The sequence below is a fragment of the Cupressus sempervirens genome, chromosome 9 (genome assembly GCF_028749045.1).
Source record: "Cupressus sempervirens isolate cs-2001-9-10 chromosome 9, ASM2874904v1, whole genome shotgun sequence".
Taxonomy (NCBI): Eukaryota; Viridiplantae; Streptophyta; class Pinopsida; order Cupressales; family Cupressaceae; genus Cupressus; species Cupressus sempervirens.
Genome location: NC_143126.1, coordinates 245,072,257 through 245,090,085, shown reverse-complemented (window position 1 = coordinate 245,090,085; position 17,829 = coordinate 245,072,257).

Genomic DNA, 17,829 nt, shown 5'->3' with positions numbered 1-17,829 from the left:
TGTACATATGTATATATCTATATATGTACATATATGTACATATGTATATATACATATGTACATATATGTAGATATGTATATATACATATATGTATATATATACATATATGTATATATATATACATATATATATATACATATATGTGTATATATATATATATATACATATATATATATACATATATATATACATATATATATATACATATATACATATATATATATATATATATATACATATATGTATATATATATATATATATGTATATATATATATATATATATATATGTTTGTTTAGCTAAGCTTTAATTCTAAGGTTTAGAATGAAGTTATTATAGAATAGTAATTTAATTGTAAGATTATTATTAGTTCTAATTTAAAAGTTTTATAATTTGAAATTTGTATATTTTAATTAAAATACAATTTAGTGTTTTATTAACCAATTTTATACTATTGTGAGATATTTAGATTAACTTGTAGATTTATTGAATTAATTCTAGCCATCAATTTTAATTGTAAATGACAAATTAATAAATTAGATTGTATAAGTATGTTAGAGAAAATCTTAAGTTTTAATGTAGGTAGTATAATTGATTATAACGTTTACCTCTATCGTATGTGTATATCCAAGGTGAATTAGATTTTTGGATTAAAGTTTTAATACGTAGGTAGTATGCGTTGGATAGTTAGATTTAATTGATCTCTAGAGTTTTAAATCTTCTTAATGTTAAAAGATTTAATTTGTAATGTCGATCAAGTTATTAAGTAAACAAAATGGACTAGTTAATTAGTTCATTATAAGGTTAGCAGTATGGTGATCACAATCAAATTGATGCTAAACAAGTTATGTAATTAAGAGATAGGTGTCATTTTAGATAGTAGGTCATATTGACATATTGAATAAGTTGTTGTGCTAATCTTTGGTCATCCCTTCAATGAAATGTTCAAATTGAGTTGTCACCTTTTTATATCATTGAGAACTTGCATCTAGCTTCCAAGTACCTATGGTTATCTGAATTTTTTTAACTACCTGAACAATTAGTTCCACTATAGTTAACCATCTGAACCTTTGTCGACCTTATTATCTTAATTAATGGTTTAAAAAGAAATTGTGTGCATTTTGCCTATAAATTTTGGGCATGACATGTTAAAAATTTATTTTTACATGCTCAATTAGTGGTGAAAGGATACAACCCATTAAACATTTGGAATCAAAACCATGCAAACAAAAGGTTTTAAAAAGTATTAAACAACAAACTTACTGAAGAGGTAAGCAATGAAGGATTGGATAATCTAATGAACTATTATATAATGCATCCATGCCACAATCCCAAAGTAAGAAAAGAAAATTTACCAACAACAAAGACCTAGAAGAAACTTTGGAATTGAAGAAATGTTGAATCATCCATTTCATGAAAGAAAACAAACTCTTTCTCCAAAAACTACAAGATCAATGTTTAATTCTATGTCAAAATCACATAAATTTTTCTTCCTAAAAAATTCATAATTCAAAAAGGAAATCAATGAAAAATTAATTGAAGCGATGATGAATCATTCATTTCATGAAAGAAAATAAACTCTTTCTCCAAAAATTACACACATTTGAAGTATTTTAAAAAATTTCCTAGGTAGTCAAGAGGTAGTATACTTGATTGAATATTTCTACATATATCTATGTCATCAAAATGATTAGGAAAGAAGACTCGATTTTTAACCAAGTTGTCCTCGAAGAAGAATCTTTTGATCAATTAAAGGATGTAATCAAGAGAGTTCATGTATTAGCCAAATGGATTGAACAAATATAAGATCAAGGTATCTCAATGACCCCTAAGAGCATTTACATCAGCATCACCAATAAAAAGAAATTTTTAATCCAAGAAAAATAAAATATGAGAGAAGAACATAGTAGTTTATATGTTCTACTAGAAACCATTGAAAACGTACTTTAATTTAGTCTTTTATTATTTGTTTGTGAGAAGATAAAAGACAATCCCATTGAAATCTAAGCCTCTAAGTTTTATTCTACTAATTGAAAACTTTCCCTATATAAGGAAAATACTAATTACCTTAGTCAAGGACATCATGAGCACCTCCATAGTCTAATCAATTTTAATGGTGATTTTAATTCTTTGGACCTGGGCTATGTGACTAATGAATTTGGGGACAAAGTTAATGAACTGGATGAAATTAGTATTGGAATTCTATTAGAATAACATAGAGGGGGGGTGAATTAGTTATCCAAGGTCTACATGTACAAATAAAATCTTTCACAACTTAGTGAGCCCATATCCATAAAATATATTCATGCATGCATCCATAGATCATACAATCACTTAAACTTGTAGGTTACTATCTTAGTTCAAAATAACTTTGTAGAAATATAAACATGAAAGATAACATATTCAATAACACATTTGATACAAGGATTTTATGTGGAAACCCAATTTGGGAAAAACCCATAGTAACATGCTACTCATTCTCACTCTTCAAAAGTGATGCCCTATGAAAGGCCAACCTTGTTAAAGGTTACAATACACACTATTAAATGTGACCTGGTTAGAGGATTTCAATCACCCTATAAGGAGTGAGCCTTGTTGGAGGACTTTAGAGCATTCACTTGAAATGTCACTTGGTTAAAGGATTTACAAATGACTATTAGGCCAACCTTAATCCAAAGGATTTATCCTAGATAGATACAATGATTAGAAATTAATAGTAAGGATTGATCTAATAAAAAACTAAACCTCACTTGTAGATTATAGATCTTTGTTTTAGTCCTCCATTCTTCCTAGCTTTCACAAAATTTAGCTGTGATAACTTGTTCACCCTTCAAGCATTCATACTCTTAAGCCTTCTTTTTTTGCTTGCCAATAATAGTCTCTTCTATTCAGTCACTAAAAGAAGAAATACCTTAGACCTCTTGTCTAACTTAGATTCTCTTACATGACCCAACTTCCTTCTAACTAGCCATCTATCTATAAATAGAAAATTCATATTTTTTTCCCATGAATTTACCCATCCTTTCATTTGAGTCCCTTCTAGAAACTTCTTCTTCAATCCTCTCTAAATTTTTCTTAAAATGGTTTACCATGAATTCTATACCACCAACTCATCATAGTTGTCTTCCACACACTTCACAAAATTCAAGAAAATAAAATAGTTAGCTCATATTCATCAAATCTTTGATTTAACATGAATATTGGCACTCAACATCAATATTTTGTCACTCAACTTCCATGCTATTCTTCCACTCATCATCCACCAAATAACTCAGGAAACACTAAATTTTACTAGTGCTCAACATCAACTAAACTTTGCATGGCTTACACTATATCACTCGGTATACACTAAATTTTTCACTTTACTTGGCTTCAACTAATTTTTTGCTTGGTTTGCATTAACCTTTCTTGACACCTACTATCTACTCGATCAAGCTTAGAAGACTCAATTCTTCATAATTTTTCTTCTAGATTTAGTCAATGTATCCAGCCTTTGCAACCTTAAGTAGATAATCGGTGTACTATATCATTATTTTATTAACTAATCTTTGTGCTCCTTTTTCTTAGCATAATGTAGCCTTTCCTCTAGTTACTCTTGTTATCTCATTTCATAAAATCCTCTTCATCAATAAAAAAAATGATAGTACACTCAAATCAAATAAATGATTATCCTACCAGCAAGTAGTAGGTTTAACAATAGTTACAAAATAATTATTGAAACACATCCTCATGTTGGTCAAAAGAATAGTCTTGACAATTGAGTGTCAACAAACTTAACCATTTTCACTATATATGCTGAGTACACAATGTATGCCAAGCTAGAATTTCAATAGGTGTCAAGCCACAGTTGGTGCCAAGCAAGTCAAAACGTAGTATGTGCCAAGTGATCTAGGAAATGTTCATGTGCTGAGTAATTTAGAAATGTTTAGATGCTAAGCAATACATAATATACATGTGCCAAGAAATATAGGAAAGTAATAGTTGTCGAGCAATCCAGGAATTAGTTCATGCCGAGCATCAGTAATGTAATGAGTGTCGAGTAACTCAGGATCATCATAAGAGTTTGTGCTTTCACAAACTAAGATGTAAACCATTTTTGGAGCCGACCTAGAGAAATTTTGAAGGTGAAAAAGGATAAGGATGAATTATTTACATTCCCTATGCAATCTTCATGCAACCAATCAAAAAATGGATAAGGCATGCAACCAATGAGAAAAATACAAGGTATGAGTGGTAATTTGAGATTCAATATGGATCATAGATCCATACCTAACACTAAGTCTTCACATTCGTTATAAGGAAGATGAATGCACCATTGCATGTGTAGTAGAGAATAACATAAGGGGAGAATATAGTGAAATTTTAGTGTGAAAGAGGAAAGAATTAGAGGAACAGAGTACCAATTTTATATTTAGTTGATTAGAATAGCACAAGGGACAAGGAACACATATAGAAATCAAATCACACAAAGATCAGAATGAGAAGAGCAGATTTAGTACATAAATTCAGCAATTTGAGATTGCATTCAATCAAGTCAAATGTTCTAATAATTTTTCACAATTGTATTAGAGGTTTGAAATCCTATGTCAGTAGGTTAGCTTAATAGCTAGGTAGGAGAACCTTTGGAGAAGGTCATCAAAATCCTATATATTAACTAGGTTTAACAACCTATTGTAAATCCTTTAACAAGGTGACACTTCATGTAACTATTTGTAAATCCTCTAACCAAGTCACTATTGACATAGTGTAAAGCCTTTAACAGGGAAACCCTTTTATAGTGCAGACCATCATAAGTGGTTGAACATTGATTGCTACAATGCTATAGAAACAATCTCCCTCTTTGGCAGTGATAAAAAACCATACCAACAACAATACCAAAAAGAAAATAATGCCTTGTATTGAATTATCTCCATGTATTAGCAAATTTCATATTCTATATAGGCTACAAAATTCTTTTATGATCAATAGACAATCAACATGTGTTTATGAATCCCTCTTGTTCACTCTTTCTTTCTAATATTCAGGTATCTCTACACTATTCTATTCCTATATCTTGTAGGGCACTATCTCCCTCTTACTAGGTAGATTGAGAGCTTTCTTTTTATTTCTCCATCTATAGTAAACATCAGTGACACTATCTCGTATCTCTCTTTGAGTAGATATTCCTCACTGTTTGTTATTCTTCTTCATCACATCTCCCCCTAATTGATAACAATACCAAATACTTGTCATCCTATAATGCATATGTTAAAAATTTTAGTTTCTCCCTCTATCATGTAGCTTATGACTTATCTACAAGTCTAGTGCTTTGATTACTTTAGGAAACTCCTAAAATAATATCCACTGCATCAATGTGTAACATATGTCAATCATCACAGTTGATGTAGGGCACTACTCATGCTTCTTAAATATCCTTGGATAGGCATATCACCCCTAGTTTTCCTTTTAGATACTCATTAGAATCCTTAGGTAATTGTTTTGTGAAGATATTAGCTATCTGCTCTTTTGTATTCACATATTACATCTTCACCTCTTTGTCTTGTACTAACTCTCTTAAGTAATGATACTTGATTGCAATGTGCTTAGTTCTAGTGTGCATCACAAGGTTCTTTGATATATTTATAGAGCTTGTATTATCATAATAAAGTATCATAGGTTTAGTGAACTCTTTCTTCATACCTTTTGAGTAGTTGTTTGATACATACAATATTTGTACAATTTACTACATCAACAACATATTCAACTTTAATAGTAGATTGAGATATTTAGTTTTGTTTCTTGCTAGTTCATGTAACTAGTCTTTTTTCCAAGAAAAATGCTCCTCCACTTGTATTTTTTCATCATCAATATTTCCATCCCATTCAACATCAGTCTAGGCTTTCAGGTCAAACTTCTCAATTTTCTTATAGTATAGACCATACTCTATAGTTCCTTTCAAATATCTCATTATTCTCTTAACTACCATTAAATGATTCTCCTTAGAATTAGTAGAGAATCTTACAACTATCCCAATAGATAATTCAATGTCAAGTCTCCTATGCACAACATATTGCAATTTACTAATCACAAACCTGTAGAATGTTTAATTTACCTCAGTTGAATCATCATTCTTTGAAAACTTGTGTCTAGTCACCATGAGTGTGCTTATTGCCTTGGAATCTATGAATCCAAAAGTTTTCAGTATCTCCTTTACATACTTAGAATGAGTGACACATATGCCATATATAATATAATGTACTCACAAGCCCACAAAGAACTTGATCTCTCCAAACATAAGCATCTCAAATTATTTCTTCATTTCATTTGCAAAATCTTTGCATAAAGTTTCTTGACCTCCAAATATGATATCATCAATAGAAATTTTAGATAGTAGAATACCTTTTCCTTTTTCTATCTTCAAGTATAGATTTTTTTTATCATCAGTCCTCTCAAATCTAATCTTCACAAGATAGTTGTGAAGCCTTTCATATCATGCTCTTGGTGCTTTCTCATTAGATCTATCAACTTTTGAATCACTATGCACTTCTCTATCAAGTAATTCAACATCTCTTTCATGTACACCAATCTTAGAATTAGAATGTTCCTCGGCTTCATTGTATAACTTGGCACCTAACTATTGTTAAGTATCCACATGTGATATATTTCCTAAATGAAACTTGACATTCATTGTGTCTAACATGACAGTCACTAAAACTTGTTGATTAGCAATTGTGTTTACATCATCTTCATCATCAAGCATTCCTTCATAAAACTATATAAAGGATTTGTATTTCTCTGGTTCCTTTATAGGTTCAGCCTTATTTACCTTTGTGTATTAATCAAAGTTCACATTTTCACTTTCCATAACTTTGTTATTGCTAGTATTTAGACACTTATAAGATTTAATTCTTGTGGAATAACCCAGGAATATATCATCTTCATTTTTAGAATCAAATTTTCCATTCCAATTATCTTTGAGAATAGAACGTTTCATTCCAAATACCTTAAAATATTTTACATTTGGTGAGTATTCATACCATAATTCAAAAGGTATTGAATGGGTACTTTTCTTGACTTGCACATAGTTCAAGGTATAGATAGTTGTACTTCTAGCCTCTCTCTAGTATTTCAAAGCAATATTCTTCTCCATCATGAGTATCCTATCACAATCCATTATAGATATGTTCATTCTTTTATCAATTCCATTTTGTGGAGGTATCTTAGGTGTAGATGTATGTCTTTTGATACATTTATCGTTATAGAACATCTCAAAATCATTTGATGTGAATTAACCTCCTTCATCAAATCTCAGACATTTCAAGCTTTTATCTGTTTCCTTCTCAACTCTAGCTAGGTACCACTTAAACATTTGGAAAGCATCATATTTCTTCTTCAGAAACATAATTATCATCATCCTAGAATAGTCATCAACAAGTAGCATAATGTAATTATCTCCTTCTTAATTTTGCACTTCAATTGGTCCACACAAATTAGTATGAACAATCTCCAAAATTATTTTAGAGGTGTGAGTCTTACTCTTAAAACTAGACTTTCTCATTTTTCCTAATTGACATTCTTTGCAAATTATATTGTCAGGTTTCTTCAACTTAGGCAAGCCTCCGACTCTCTTCATGTTACTGATACTAAGTTACCAAATTTAACATCACATAACCTCTTGTTCCATAACCACACATCATCAAATTCTACAAGAAGACAAGAAAAATCATTCATATAAAGATAGAATAGATTACCTCTAGTTTGATCATCGTTTCCAATCATCTTTCCATAAGTGTCATATATGTTGGATATCTTTTTCTCAAACTCAACCTTGCATCATGAACTCTTTACTTCTGATCCACTCAATAAGTTATAGTTAAGTCCTTTAACATAGTAAGCATTGTCACACATTATCCTTTATGTGAGTTTGATAAATACTTTACCTTTTATTAGATAGGGTGAATCATTACCAAACCTTACACTATTTCCATCATAATACTTCAAGCTAATGAACTTAGATTTATCTCCCATCATGTGATGTGAACACCCACTGTTAGTGATCCACACCCACTGTCAGTGATCCATCTAGCATTCTTGTTTGCACAAGATACTAGTGGAGTTTCCACATCCTCATTAGAATCATCTTTCATTACAACATACACAACTTAATCATCATGATCATTTGATCTATCTTTCATTTCCTCTTCTACAAGATAACAAGACTTCTTGCCCTTGTCTTTGTAATCTTTGTTATCCTCATCTCTTTTACTTTTGTATTTATCTCCACTTTTTTAGTTCTTCTTCTTTGGACATCTAGCAACATTATGACTAACCCTATTGCAATTAAAACACATGATAGGTAACTTATCTTTGTATTTACCTTTACCTGTATGGAATCTCCTTGCTAGTAGTACTCCTCATCTATATCACTCTCACTAGAAAAATATTTTATATTTTTATTGTTCTTCTCATTAGGTTCCCTAATGACAACTTAGCTTTCAAAGCAGATTCTACATTGTGGGATTTGAAGTTGTCCAAATTAGATATTTCAAAAGTAGTGAGCCTACCTACCAAACCTTCAAGAGTTAGATTAGAACCTGGTATACATCTTAGAACTCATATTGCAAAAAATCTAATAGCATAGATGGTCAGTGACGTTCTCAAAACTTTGCTTAATATAGTATCATTATCTATAGTACCAATAGCTTGTCTTATAGCATTGCCAAGATCTTTTATTCTTGAGAAATATTGAACAACATTCTCACCTTCCTCCATTCTCATTCTAGAAAAAAATGGACTAGATAGGGCAAGAATCTATAACACAATGATAGATTTTAAGCCTCTTATCTGGGAGGTCTTGGGCTCAAGTCTAATTGAGGCTAATAAATAATAATAATAATAATAACAATAATAATAATAAATTAACAACAATATAATAATAATTAAGCTTGGTTTTGGCCTTTTACACATTAAAAAAAGGATGGTGCCATAAATATTTTATTTATAAATTACTAACTAATTTTATAACTCCACGGGGAAAGAATTAGTTAGAAAACTCTTCTTTGTAGTCTTTTTACAAAAATGAAAGGCTAATAGACTAGCCAAATATAGAAATGGAGCATTACAATGTGTAAAGTATACCAAAAAATAAACATAGCCACTATATGATAAATTTAATACACATCAAAGAGGTACCGTGAGCTAGTTTAAAAATGTCAACATCCTAAGTACACCCCTCATCATAACCACCAAAATAACTAATAAAGAATTCTTCATCACATCATCGAATTCATAACCCCAAAAAATCAATGATTGGCACAAAGTTATTCATGAATAAAAGGGAAACTACTATGTCATTTCTACAAGTTGAATCCAATCACAAAATCCATGTCAATTCTTCAAAGAAGAAGTGCACACCCTTTTGTCCATCCACATATTTTGACTCAAAATAAGTAGCTAATGAAGTGATGAATCAAAAAACTTCCATGGCTATCAAATTATCATGAATTTTAGACCAAAAACATTATTCAATATCAATGGATTGAACATCAATATCCTCTACCTTAGCACACATATACTTATGTTCCCTATATTTATTTCTATGTGAGATAGGAGGTTTTGTTGGAATTTTGGTCTAACCTTTAGACAACCCTGGTGAACTCTACCCATCAAAGCCCCCCTCAGACCTATCCTCCAGATTTTGTAGATCTTAAAACTTCTGAGGAAAATCCCACCCTCAAGACTCTTGTGCAATTTCCCTTCCTTCCTATAATTGATTTGTATTAGAAGAGGTATCATGTGAGGATGGATTATCAATATTGATATTATGACTAAGAAAATGCATTACTTCCCCCAAAACATTCCAAATCTATAAACTCTATAACCAACTTCACATTTTGGAACATCCAATTGTACCAATCAATAACCTTGACCATCTTAGGGGAATAAACCCACAAATGGAAGCTTTGGAAGAAAATAAGTTATACTTTGATATGACATCACTAATTATGTTCTTCTCATGCACTATGCTATTTAACTCTACACATTTGATCTTCAAATATAAATGTGTGAAATTTTTTTAATGTTAAAATATATCAATAGATATATGTGTTCAAGTTTTCTTTCATCTATGAGGAATGTTAGAAACTTACCTATGAATGAGTTCATTTTAAATACTCTAAATTATTACAATTTCTTATTTTATTATTCATTTTTGTGGATTTTATACCTTTGTAATCTTCATGTTAATATTTTATTTTAGTTTCAAATCATATGAAGTTAGAGTTGTCACCTTTGAAAATAAGAAGATAACTTATCTATGCTAGATATTTTTTTGATCAATTCACCAATGGTTACATTTATCACTTTGTTTAGTTGTTATAAAATAGGGTTAGGTGATAAATTTGTTAACCAACAATTATCTAAAATGATATCCTCAAATAATGTCAATAATTTTGTAACTTCTAAATAGTACATCATTTTGTTATTCCCAAATTAGACTCTCTCAAAATCAAAGTGTACACATAGCTTCCCTCTTTATTCCATCAAAAAAATTCTTTCCTTGAAGGAAGAAAAATATCATTCTCTAAATGAAACAAAGTATGAAAGATCTATTTGTATCAAACCATAGTGCATAATCAATTGTTCATTTTTATTATCTAAAAAAATCCTACTTATAGAAGCAACATGTGACTCTTTAGGATCAAATCAAGAAATATTGCCACAATAATAACAGCATTCATCATATTTAGTCCATTCTATGTCAAGTAAATCAATCTTGTTATCATGAACCTATATATCTAGTCTAATTAGCATAGGGGGATTCGTTATCTTTTATTAATTTGCAACAAGTTGCCACAAGATTACCAACAACTTTGGAATATTCCATCGAAGACTTCTTTTAGAAATTTGTTACAGAATTAGACTATGTAAGGAAGATTCCCTTATCCATTTATTTAATTTTCAATCCAAGAAATAATACAACTCTACCTATAATAGATATCTAAAACTCTTTTTTCATTTCATCAATAAAACCTTTACTCAAATCATCATCACCTTCAAATATAATGTCATAAAAAAATTTAAGAAAAATTAAAATACTATCATTTCTTACTTTCAATTGCAAATTACTATCTGTGGTTCCTTTAGTGAAACCCATTATCACTAAATACCTATTCATTATAACATACTAAGTTTTCAATGGTTTCTTCAATCCATACAAATTATTTGGCAGTTTACAAACCATGTCCCCATCATCAATTAGATAATGTCTATTAGGTTGATAAATATAATCATCCTTCTCTAACTCATCATTAAGAATTGGCAACCTGACATCCATCTAATAAAATATTAAATTTCTATACAAAATAGATCCAATCACTATTCTAATTTCTTTAATTCTTGTAAAAGGAAAAACTGTTTCATTGAGATAAATATCTTTCATTGGTGAATAATCTTTACATATTAGTCTTTCTTTATTCTTGTCCATTTTATCTTCCACATTCAATTTATTTGTAAATGCATAGTTTGTCTCTATCACATTCTTATATAAATACATAGGCAAAAAATCCATGTATTGTTCTTCTAAATCTAATCTTTCTCTTGTTCCATTGATTTTACCCATCTCTCATCATTACATGCTTCATTATCATCTTAATGCTCAATCAAAGATAATAAAAATGTTTCATTCATAGAAATATTTCCTCTAGTCTAGACAACTATATTTCTATCGTGAATAATAGCATTCTTGAAAGAAACAATCTCAACATATAATGGTGTTTTCAAAGTAGGTTTTGTACCGTGATATTTCGTGTCAATCATTTCCAAACTAACACATTTCATTTTTACCAAACCATTTAGCAACTTTATATTGTTTTATGCTTTCCCATATGGATTTTATTCCTCATATATATCATATCTATACTCACTTTGACAAATCTTTACACTCTCATCAATTTTGACATTTCTAGGATAGAAATTTCCAACATCTTCATATCTCTTAATATAGCATTTATTTTTAATAATTCTAACATATTTCATAGTAGGGGCATAACCTTACTATGATGAACCATTCAAGACACTCTAGATAAAGAACAAAATTATTCAATGATCAATTGGTAACATTATTTCCCTCCAATATATATGTATGGGTAAAGGTTCACAACTATTCATTTAGTTGGTTCTAGTAATTTATTTGAGCAAATAGAAACAAAAACACACACATATGTACATGTGTGTGTGTGTGTGTGTGTGTGCGCGCGTGTGTGTGTACATACATACATACATACATACATACATATACATATACATATATGTGTGTATATATAGGTATATATATGTATGTATTGTTGATATCTAAGCTTATGTTGTCAATTAATGACCAAACACTTACTCATTTACAAGTCATTTACTAGCCAACATTACAAGGTCACCACTACGATCAAGTTATCTAGTAAACATCTAACACATAGTATGTATATTGAGCAAGAAAGTGATTTTCGATCATTCAATAGAGATTAAGTAGATGTGCAAGCCAAGGAATTTAGTATGAGCTGAGTGATATAGTGAAGACTAATAATATTGAAAATTTAGTAAGAACTGAGAAAATAAAGATATAGAAGTTGAGTGACAACATGAAAGCTTACGCATGACCAAGCATCAAAGAATTCAAGTGTTGTGTAATTTAGTTTTGATATGAGAGTTTGTAATGGAACAAACTCATAGGTAAATAGGTTTTCATTGATATTTATATGGTATTTAATATCAGTAGAGCCAAATCATATGTTATTTATGCATAAACTATAGAAAGGGTAATGATCCCAATGCCAACAATTCAGCCAATAAAAAAATGGGATAAACATGATGAAGTTAAAACCATTGATCAAGATCTAGAAACTTGATACAACATCTATTTAAGGAAGATTCTAACCTTAGAATCAGAAAGAGAGAAATATAGTGAAGGAGTAAGACAAAGTTTTAGAGATAGATCTCATAGAGAGCAATAAGAGTAGTGAAGGAATGAACATAAATATCTAATTAGGAGAATTAGATTAGTGATAAAATAAGAAGGAGACAAAATATCATCTTATAAAGCATATTGGGGTTTAGGTACTGAATTAGTTACTTGTAAATTGAGATAGGGTAAATCTCTTAACATAGTGGTGCTAATAGGCCTATGTAAATATCCTAATAGAGTCCTTGCTTCATTGTGAGTGTAAAACCCATTAACAAGGTGAGACCTAATGGTCTCTTTATATTTTAATACGGTAGATCGTATATTCTTATTATCAAACATTGTAAACTTAACCGTCTAACTTTATTGTTACAAAAGTGAAGAATTGTGGACTCATCCCTATCCCACTTTAACCTTCACCTTCAAGTTTTTTGGGCTACCATGTCATTGTGTTGTGTTTTGGACTCTTATGGATGTGATGTATTTCATTAATGTTACAAAATTTTAGTTTTATTTATAGACTTTTAGACAATGGAAAGATTGGTAACAATAATGAAGCAATGACAGAATTGCTAGAGGCGCATTGAAAGAAGTAAAAGATTTCAAGATAGAACAAGAATTTCAATCTATTACACTTTGTGAAGAAATTTAACAAAAGAAGAAAGAAATGGAAGACAAGCTTATGGATAAAGAAGACAAAAGGCCAATAACTAGTAGACTTGAAGAAACATCATTCAAAGTTTAGAAGCTCAAAAATAATTAGCTTGACATGATAAATCAATTGGTAATTGGAAATCAAGAAGAAAATAGAAAATACTTGGAGATTTGAAGCCCGAGGCTACAATACGAGCAATGTAAAAATGAGTTAAGGCATGAAAAGGAACTCATAGCAAAGATGAACAAACTAAATAAAGCAATGAAGCACTTTGTGGTGTAGGAGAAAGTATTCATAAAGATATCGTAGGTGATCCCTAGAAATATTGTAATCATTTGACGTAAGTCCATATGTTTGGATGTAATATTCCATGTAATAAATCAATGGTAATGCATAAGCAAAATAAAATGTAAAGTTGTCAAGAAAGTGCAACATTAAAAAATTATAATATTGCAAAATGTGGAAAAAAGGGAAAATTAAAGGTCATAGGGGAAGTTGGATGATTTATAAATCCCTAAAATGGTATATATAACTTGTATTAGTCATTCAAAATCAGAATGAGAAGAAGTAGAATATTTTGGTATTAGTTCGTGCATTCATTCTTAGCTAGTTTGATTGGTGCTCACTATTTTTATATTGTTTATAGGCCTTTAATAGAAAGTTTTTGTGAGGCCTCGCCCGAACCATCATAGCATAGTGATACATTACTATTATTTGGATATTCATGACTCGAGATGTCAAAAAATTATTTGATGCTCAAAACATAATATACTATTTCATGTTGTGTGATGTTACTTTCAGATATATTTGATGTTTGTCATTTAATGTTTCATGTATATGTATGTTGATGGAATCAGTAAATGTAGGATTGAGACTCTGATTTAAGAGATTTTAAATGGTTAAGAATTAAACAGGATGAAGAAACCCTTATTGATGTATGTTTCAATTTTTGTGGATTTCTAATACGTATACATATATGTACATGTGATTTTATGAGACTACTGATGTGTGCAATGAGTGTGCAGATATTTTAGTCGAGGAACCCTATGGAGGAACAAAACTAATCTTTGTGTGCTAATTTTGGAAACCTTGTTGTTCATGATTCACGTATTGTATTGTGAGATGTATTTATGAATCTTTCTATGTTTAGTGAATGTTAGTGTTCGTAATTATGTTATGTTAGTGTCACTTGACACTCATAAATTGTTTATGTTCTTCAATGTAATATTTAGGGTTAGTTGTTTAACCTTTCGACCCAAGTTGGTTTAGTTGGTGTCAGTTGCTATTGGGTTCTTAATTGAGGTTAGTCATCCCTTAATCTGGATTAGTGCTTAATCTACATTGTTAGAGTTGTGAGATGGTCCTATTTTATTCCTAGATTTTGTTTGGCTCTAAAACCTTTTTCCTAAGGCTTAAGACATGAAATAATTATACCCTAAGGATATGGGTATGGGTTAGGGGTCTTTTCCAACCCCTAAGCCCCTTTTATTTACTTTTGAGGTCACTCAAAAAGTCTCTTTTTTCCTTTGTGCGAAAATTGACCATGGTTATCTTGAGTTACTTCACCTCATCTCCACTTAGTGTTTAACGATAGTGTGGGTAGAGTTAGGAGTTTCTAGAATTGCAAGTGGGTGGGAGAAGTTATTGATCCCTTTGGTGTTTGATTTTGAAGCTTATTTAGAGGCCCTTCTTGGACTAGTGGAGATTTTTACCCAATCTCTACATTTAGGGAGGAGTTTTGAAGATTGAAGGAAGAAAAGGGAAACTCTACTCAAACTTGTTCATTGCCATTACCTCTTTGTGAAGGTAGGAGTTTCTCATCTCTCTTGTAGAGATTTTCTTGTTTGTTTCATGCTTATGCTACCTTGTTGTTTTATGAATCTTTGTATGTTTGTGGGTATGTTGGGATGATTTGAAAACCATGTTATTTTGGATGATTTCCTTTCTTGTTTATGTTTGCAATTTTGAGATTTTTCTTGCATGGGTGTTTTGGTATTACTCACCCTTGGAGAGGGCAGGAGTGACCAATTTTTGGAAAGGTTTGTTTAGTTGGACTCCAACCAGTGTAGAGTCTCTTCTCAGGATGAGAAGAGGGAGAGAGGGTAGGGTGTTATGGGCCCCTACCTGTTAGCACAAACCTCGTATGAGTATGGCATGTTTAAAAAGGAAGAACGGAAGTTCTTGGTTAATAGCCTCGATTGGGCATTTGATTTGGTGTTGTGCTTGACTTATCCTATTGGAATAATCCACCTTTCCCTAGTGTTGATTCATTGTGAGTCATATTGTGAGAACCTTGTATGTTTGAATTGTTCTTGGTTACCTGATTAGATTATGTTTCCTCCTTGGCTCTAGAAACATGTTGCAGAAAACATTATAAATCCCTTGATGAGGGTCATCAAGAAAATCCAATTAAATTGTTGAAATTTGAGATTGATATCCTATTGTAAATTGTATTTAAAACTTTTTTGTAAATGGCAACAAAGCCGAGTTTTCTTCCTGGTTCTTTCCCGGCTGAGCCTTTGAATCAGGTTTACCAATAAAATTAGTGTTTTGTGTATATTTGGTTATCATGTGATTTAATCATGAATTAAATTTAAATCATTTTCACATTAAAAATAGGATGGAATTGATGATGTTCAATTTGAAAAAAATTTCAAGTTTTCTTGTATGTGGAAAATGAAAATTACGATCATGCATGTAGATTCAGTTTTCATGATTATTGAATCAAACAAGTATTGCATTATTGAATAAAATGGGTAATTCATATTCCTGGTGTGTTAAGGTTGTAATTAGGCTTTATGGATTTTCTTTTAAAAGAAATTATTGACAAGATCAAATTTATTCCAATTTAAGACTTATAGGAGATCAAATGATTTTGGTATCAATGTTTTAAATCTATTCCAAAAAAAAAATACACCTTGAAATTTTTTTTAATATCTATATATATATATATATATATATATATATATATATATATATATATACAGTTGCTTTGAAATTTCTATACTTAGGAAATTTTCAAAAAAATACACTCCCAGGAGCAAAATTGCTCATTGGAAATTGTATGGGAGACCCTTTTAATTTGAAAGGGAACAACAGAGAATATTCCTTTAATTATCCTTTTCATTTAAATTTTGTAATAAAATAAAATAGAGTTAAGACATGATATACATGATAAAATTTCAAAGGAAATTCAAAATATATATATATATTATAACATCTCATCCTAATAATCTCCTCATCTATAAAACTTTATGAGTTTATTGCTTACCCATTGGCCTTGGACGTCAGTTTAGATTTGATTTAAAAAGGTAGTTATGTCCTATCTTAAATCAAGGTTGTCTTGATGGGAGGGTGATGTCACCCTGCCACCCTGTCCCATCCCCATCTTCCTCCATATCTAGTGCTCAGTTTGGGTGGTAAAACATTTATGTTGGGGGGAAAGTTTGCTTGTTATCATAAGTTTGATATTGGTGGTCATTTCCTTTCTTATTTCTTTTACCTTGTCTCTGCCCACGTGCCCACTGCTTGGGATGCATTTTCCTCCATCTTGGGCTGTGTGGGAAGGAGTGTGAATGCTCCCATGTAAGTGACATGACATAAGTTGAGGTCTTTGGTATAGGTTTTTGGTTATGTAGTAAAGTTTACAAAAAGAAATCTGCTTTAAAACTCCATCTCCTCCATGATATCAGCATACCCTTTTGATGTAAAGGCTTGGAATTGTGTGGGGCCTAGGCAGAGGTGTTGGGGGTAAAATCAACTTGACTAGTGGCCAAGTGGGATGGTTAGGTTTAGGGTAGAGTAGAGTGTAGTTTAGTAATAGTTAGGTTAGATTATGATGTTAGTTAGTTTGTTTGATAGATTTATTATTAATAGTTTTATTTAGTTAGTTGTTTTAGTAGTTAGTTTTATTTAGTTTAAATTGTAAATTGTTAAGTTATTTGTTTAAATTTTATATATATTTCTTTAGTAATGTTTTAATTAGATAGTTTTAATTTTATTTAAATTGTAAAATTAAGTTCTATTTAAAGATTAGACACTCATTTTGTATATGGTTAGATCAATTTTAGATTTAGTTAGTTAGTTTAAGTTGAATTAGTTAGTTTTTAGTAAATTAAATTTATGACTAGTGTATATTTCACATTAATAACCTTTAATTTAAGTTTGGGATTAATGTTTTGTTTTTAATTATTATAATTGTTTTAGTTCATTCTAAGTAGATAAAGTATGAAAGGTTAATTGGCTA